The 7385-nt window shown below is 33.2% G+C and overlaps 1 long non-coding RNA gene across 1 annotated transcript in view; it reads right to left on the bottom strand.

Moving 5' to 3' along the window:
• Nucleotides 1-3051: 3051 nt before the first annotated feature.
• LOC118027116 overlaps nt 3052-7385 on the bottom strand; it is a 117150-nt gene continuing 112816 nt past the window's right edge. The window contains exons 2-4 of the long non-coding RNA XR_004683754.1: nt 5711-5741; nt 5070-5109; nt 3052-3074 (exon numbers count right to left, since the gene is read on the bottom strand). This is a non-coding gene — a long non-coding RNA (uncharacterized LOC118027116). The remainder of the gene's footprint in view (nt 3075-5069; nt 5110-5710; nt 5742-7385) is intronic.

Here is a 7385-nt window from a genome sequence, read left to right as displayed (position 1 = left end):
TCTTCCTTACCTCAGTTTTTCCCTCCAAGGGCATACAACTGAAAACTTGCTATAATCATAAATTCATGTATGCCAACCTGGGAACCACTATATTTTCAACTTGCTTTTTTTCTGAATTATGACTCCAATAATTGTTCTCCTACTCCCTTAGCACCGTTCTTCACTTCCTTGAAGTTTCTCATTCCACTCTGCTCAATTTAAACTTAGTGATAAATCATTATAATCACTCTCTTGTATATATATACTTTCCACTCCCTTGCCCTATTGAAGGAAAAGGACATTACTCAAAAAAGCTAGATTTATTGATTCTAATCAAGGGAGAACTGCATTTGTAGAACACGATGCATCTGAATGAAGCAAACTGTAAAACTTATGTAGAATTTGGGGTTTCAGAAGCAAGGATATTTGGGAATGGTGAACTTCAACAGATAAAGTATAGTTAAAGAGGTGTGACTGATGCTGATTGATGATGAGCTTACAGAAGTGAGGGAATGCCACTAGTTGGATGGCATTCAGAGTATTAGTAATTGATGTAGAGTTGTCAGTGATCAATTAGAATGGGCTTAAACTAAGCACTGATGTTATTTTTATTTGTTTTTATTTTCTTGTTGCAACAGAATAATCAATCTTTTCCTTTCTTGAGTTTGGAGCATAGGAACATTTTTATCTTTCCTTTTTCTTATTTTATTTTCTTAGTTTAAAAACAAAAAATATGATTAAGTTCAATTCTTTCTCTGATATGTGCTTGGAGTTATCTGGCTGAATATTCCTGGAGAAAGCTACAAGACTATAATGATGAGTTTCATTCCTAATTCATGGTCTGGATGTCAGATGTGACAACAGAAAATATTATTTACATCCCTACTCCATATGTTCTTCCACTTTACAAGACCACTATTCCACATCTTCTCCTTCCTCTTTAAGCCCCTAAGACTTTTCCTCCATCCTTACTTGCAACATCATGTTTTCTATTTCACTGAGAAAATTTAATTCATCAGAAGAGAATGCCTGTAGTGACCTTTTATCACATTTACGAGTTTACTAAAGACTTCCCCAACTATTTTGCCTCACTGCCTGTTACACACTAGGTATTCTAAAACTGATCCTTTTTAAAACTATTCTTTCAATTTCAAAAATAAATCCCATTGTTTTTTGTTAAGAACAGTGATTTAGAATTCTCTACTCTCTCTCATATTATCAATTACTTGCCTTGTACTAAATGATTCTATTCACTTAACAAACTTCCTGTTATTCCTCAAATTAGAAAAAAAATACATTATTGTGGCCACATTTTCTACATCAGTTATTGCCCTATGTTTTTGGTTCATTTTTGAAGCCAACACCCCTAATCCTTTATATTTCTTTATACTTAACTGTCTCTAAATTCCCCCAGAGTGTGAGGAAAAAAAAGTGAGAGGTTTATTTCTTACTTCCTAATGGTAGTTTAGAAATATTCTACCTCTCTAGGTCTAGATTAGCCTAAGGAATATAAAACCTGATAATACCAGAGTCTGAGGCTCAGAGTCATATTCTTTTCAACAAAGCCATTTTCACAAAGAGGAATCTTGGTAACTAATGTACTAGTCATTTCTTTTTTTTTTAATTTTATTTTATTATGTTATGTTAATCACCATACGTTACATCATTAGTTTTTGATGTAATGTTCCATGATTCATTGTTTGTGTATAACACCCAGTGCTCCATTCAGTACATGCCCTCTTTAATACCCATCACCAGGCTAACCCATCCCCCAACCCCCACCCCTCTAGAACCCTCAGTTTGTTTCTCAGAGTCCATAGTCTCTCATGGTTTGTCTCCCCCTCCGATTCCCGCCCCCTTCATTTTTCCCTTCCTGCTATCTTTTTTTTTTTTTTTTTTAACATATAATGTATTATTTGTTTCAGAGGTACAGGTCTGCGATTCAACAGTCTCACAGAATTCACAGCACTCACCATAGCACATACCCTCCCCAATGTCTTTTCTTGATTCAATTACAACTTCCCTCTAAATACTCAACATGTCATACAGTCAGTTTGCTTTCTTGGAAAACTTTCCCTGCTGCATATAACCATGCCAGCCTGAGCATGATTGTGAAATAATGGGAAATCAAAGGATCACATTGAACTTTTCTAAAACTCTGCTTCTGCTTCTATTTTATGATGAAAAGTACGTTATGCTTTCATTGCATGTCACTACTGTTGTATGTCTATGCTCCTTTATGCAGCCAAATTTCCTTCCATATGTTTGTGTGTGGGTGTGTATGTGTGTGTGTTCATATACATACATATATATGACAACCTGTGAATCCAGTCCAAATCCTATGAATCTGATAGAGTTTTAGAAATTTTAATATTTGATTTACAATTGCACCAAAAACCATAAGATACCTAGGAATAAACCTAACTAAAGCAGTAAATGATCTGTACTCTAAAAACTACAGAACACTTATGAAAGCAATTGAGGAAGACACAAAGAGGTGGGAAAATATCCCATGCTCATGGATTGGAAGAATAAATATTGTTAAAATGTCTATGCCACCCAGAACAATCTACACATTCAATGTAATCCCTATCAAAATATCATCGACATTTTTCACAGAGCTGGAACAAACAATCCTAAAATTTGTATGGAACCAGGAAAGACCCCAAATTGCCAGGGGATTGTTGAAAAACAAAATCAAAGCTGGAGACATCACAATTCCTGACTTCAAGATATATTACAAAGCTGTGATAATCAAGACAGCATGGTATTGGCACAAAAACAGACATATAGATCAATGGAACAGAATAGAAAACCCAGAAATGGACATTCAACTCTATGGTCAACTAATCTTCAAAGCAAGAAAAAAATATCCAGTGGAAAAAGACAGTCTCTTCAATAAATGGTGCTGGGAAAATTGGACAGCCACATGCAGAAGAATGAAATTGGACCATTTCCTTACACCACACACAAAAATAGACTCCAAATGGTTGAAAGACCTCAATGTGAGACAGGAATCCATCAAAATCATAGAGGAAAACACAGGCAGCAACCTCTTTGACGTTGGCCACAGCAACTTCTTGCAAGACATGTTTCTAAAGGCAAGGGAAACAAAAGTAAAAATGAACTATTGGGATTTAATCACGGTTAAAATCTTCTGCATGGCAAAGGAAACTGTCAACAAAACTAAAAGGCAACCTACAGAATGGGAGAAGACATTTGCAAATGACATATCAGATAAAGGGCTGGTATCCAAGATCTATAAACAACTTTTCAAACTCAACACCCAAAAAACAAAACAAAACAAAAATCCAGTCAAGAAATGGGCAGAAGACATGAACAGATATTTCTCCAAGGAAGACATACAAATGGACAACAGACACATGAAAAAATGCTCCACATCACTTGTCATCAGGGAAATATAAATCAAAACCACAATGAGATACCACCTTACACCAGTTAGAATGGCTAAAATTAACAAAACAGGAAACAACAAAAGTTGGTTAGAATGCAGAAAAAGGGGAACCCTCTTATACTGTTGGTGGGAACACAAGCTGGTGCAGTCACTCTGGAAAATGGTATGGAAGTTCCTCAAAAAGTTATAAATACAGCTACCCTATGACCCAGCAATTGCACTACTGGGTATTTATACCAAAGATATGGATGTAGTGAAATGAAGGGGCACCTTCACCCCAATGTTCATAGCAGAATTGTCCACAATAGCCAAACTTTGGAAGGAGCCAAGATGTCCTTCAACAGATGAATGGATAAAGAAGATGTGGTTCATATATACAATGGAATATTACTCAGCCATCAGAAAGGATGAATACCTACCATTTGCATGACATGGGTGGAACTGGAGGGGATTATGTTACATGAAATAAGTCAATCAGGGAAGACAATTATCATATGGTTTCACTCATATGTGGGATATAAGAAATAGTGCAGAGGATCATAGGGGAAGGATGGGAGAACTGAATGGGAAGAAATCAGAGAGGGAGACAAACCATGAGAGACTCTTGACCCTGGGAAAAAATACTAAGTGTTGCAGAAAGAGAAGTAGGTGGGGGGATGGGGCAACTGGGGGATGGGCATTAAAGAAGGCATGTGATGTGATGAGCACTGGGTATAAATCTTACCATTTCAAATATTTTCCTGTTTAGGGTGGATTTCTTTGATGTATTAATGTGACAAATGACATTTATGGATATGTGGAATAAAACATCAACCTTGAAAAATGGGATTAAATAGATTTAATGATTATGTATTATCTTTAGAATCACAGTTGAATTTATCTTTTTTTTTTCTTTTACAAATTTTGCAACTTGATACTTGAGGGAAATTGCCTGTGATGCTTTAGCCTGGTTTTATCACATAAAGCTGATCTCACTGACAGAGTCATGAGGAGTCGTTTATTTATTCAAAAAGATAATATAAAATCAAATGAGCATTGCTTGAAGTTAGATGAATTTCTCATATAAAATTATCTGAGTCTGCTATTTTCTTTACGTGCAGTTATTTAACCACTGCTTACATTTATTAAATGCTTATAAGACTGCTCAAGTTTTTTATTTCCTTTTGGTAACTTTTATTGACTTTTTTCCTAAGATTTCTTCATTTAAATTTAGGCTTACCAATGGCTAGCAAGCAGTCAGTGATAATATTCTCTTATTATCTCTCTCATCTCTACTGCCTCTGTAGTAATTCCTCCCCCCACTTTTCTTTCATGTGTTATGTCTTCTTTCTGTTTTCCTGTCATTCTAGCAAAGATTTCCTTTTTGGTACAAATTAAAGACTTTTTGTGAGGCAACAATTTTTTCAACAGAATGTGAGTATATGAATGTGGCATATATTCGTATTTTTCACTCACTCTCAATTTATTATAGTTCTCCAGAATCCATGTGAACTGTATGGAAATATAACTTGGCATTTAATTTCCAGAAACTACAGAGTTTAAAATATGGTCAATTTTCTTTAAAAAGAATTACAAACAATTCAGAATGATTACCTAATAACTCTTCAAGTTAAGGTTAAGGTTAATACAAATAGAAATAGAGATAATATCAGGTAAAGTGAAAGTAGAGAAATACCTTAGCGGTTTTCTGGTCCTCTCATAGCTGAACACTTGCCCTGAAAGACAATTACATAGAGTTAATTTTTTTCAGTCCTAAAGGTTATTAGATTTAGTGACACATATTACAGGGTTTTTTTTTTAGAGATCAGACCAGAATAATGAATAATACTATTTATAGCAAATATCATTTGATGACTAAAAAAATACTTATTTATCAAAAAATAATCAGAGTAATGAAAGACATAAAAATATCTACTTCCTTTTCTTAGCTGTGCTTTCCTGTTAAAGCTGCCAACAACTACTTAAATACTGTGGTTACCATGATGTACTCAAGGCAAGAACAGCACATGGTCACAATATTTTCCAGGCTAGTAAAGTAGTAATGACTGAGAAATTAGAGGAAATAATGTACATTTTAAATTTCTGAATAAAAATGTCATTTGAAAAAAATAAGGAACTATGCATTGTAACACTGTTTTTTATCTTAAATCCGTAGTTCTTACAAAAATTTTAATAGATCCACTCAACACTCCACCCCATATGAATTATATTCCTCAAAAGCCCATGAAACTACATAATGCCTTTAGTTTTGTAAATAAAAAATTACATTTTTTCACAAAGGTATATTTTTAATTCTTAATTTAGACTTCTGCTTACCTTCAACTTCATAGTTTCCCTGTTCATACACCTAATATAAAGGAAAGATCATTCTAATGAATGAACTCATCTGGTTTCAGGTGAATAGTAGGATCATTTCATCTAATCGGTAACATCAATATGCTGTAAAGTTTAACTAAATTCATTCAATTTTAACATTAAAAGTCTAGTTTGAAACATTTAAAATAATCAAACACTAAAATGTTGAAAATCCACCTTAATGGTTAATCCCAAATTAATTATTGAATTTATTAATATAAATATGAAAGAGAAGTGAATGAGATAGTTTCTTACCACTGCTGATTGAAATTGCTCTTGTTTGCATCTAATAGAAAAGTTCAGACCATGTAATCTCAATTAATTTGCCCTATCTGTAATGTTGATTTATAAATAAATTTAAGCTTTTTTTGGTCTTTGTAATTATAAAATTAAATCACACAAATCATTAAACTTGAAACATACATAGGCAATTAAATAATAATAATAATAATAATAATTTATCACTTGATATAGAAATGAAAAGATATGAGAAAATGGATATAAAAAATAGAGCTTTTAAAACACTGATAAAGAATGGTAAAATAGCAAATTTGAAAATACTGATTAAATTTAAACATTCTCACATACAATTTGTATTACTAAAATAGGGTCAAACAATAAATGGAAAAATTCCAGTTTCATATGGTACTTAATGTATCCCCTCTCAATTTACATTTGTATTAACCATGATGACATATAATAAAGGAAAATCCAAATAAATGCAAGTGAAGACAAAGTGAAAATTCCTGAGGAAAATTTCTATTAACCACATCAATAATTGAAATTCAACTATAAGGTCCACACTTTCATTTATATTTAGGTAAGAGGCTCCAGTGTAGGTAAAGATGACTTTGATTTATTTCCATTGTTTCTTACTAACTGGAGACTGCAAGGGATATAATAACTAGAATACAAAGAAATCATACCTAATGTATGTTGGAGCTATCTTTCAAATCAGCTAGAGACAAATCTCAACTCCCAGTTTACAGGTTCAACTCTACATTATCAGGATTTCTTATAATTTATATTTCTTATAAATTCTTGTAATTAATTATAATTTAGCAACCATTTAGAGGCATTTATGTTTATAATAAAACAGAAAGTGGGAAGGAATTTTATAACATGTGTTGTATCCTAGCCCTCACAGTAGCATAAAGGGAAATGGTTGCATGAAAATGCAAAGATGAAAACAAAAGGTGACTTTTTAAATTGTTATCTTAGGAAGAGAAAGTTTATTAAGCTCTATCTATTCTCTAGTCTTGTCACAGGATCAAATGGTCAATCCACACCATTATTTAGATGCCTGGTATTTATAGCAAATAATTAGAGTTGAGGACTATATTTGAGAGATCAATGTTCAAAACATGTAAGTTGAAAGTAAAGAGAGCTAAGGACACCCCATGAGTATTGAAAATCACCATATCTGAATGAAAATATTCACAAAATATAATTATGGCAAGCAGATTCTAGGATGTCCTATGTTCATGCCCTATATGACTGCCCTCCCCTCTTGAGTATGGGAAGGTTCTGTGCCTTAAATATGGCAGTGTTGATGTGATGTCACTCTCATGTTTATGTTATGCTGTTATATGCTTGGTCACATTAGTATGGATGAGAACAATGACTCTTCTTTGCT

The sequence above is a fragment of the Mirounga leonina genome, unplaced genomic scaffold, assembly GCF_011800145.1.
Source record: "Mirounga leonina isolate KUSES-001 unplaced genomic scaffold, KU_Mleo_1.0 Mir_357, whole genome shotgun sequence".
NCBI lineage: Eukaryota > Metazoa > Chordata > Mammalia > Carnivora > Phocidae > Mirounga > Mirounga leonina.
Note: the sequence above shows the minus strand (reverse complement) of the source record. Positions and strands in the feature narration are given on the sequence as shown.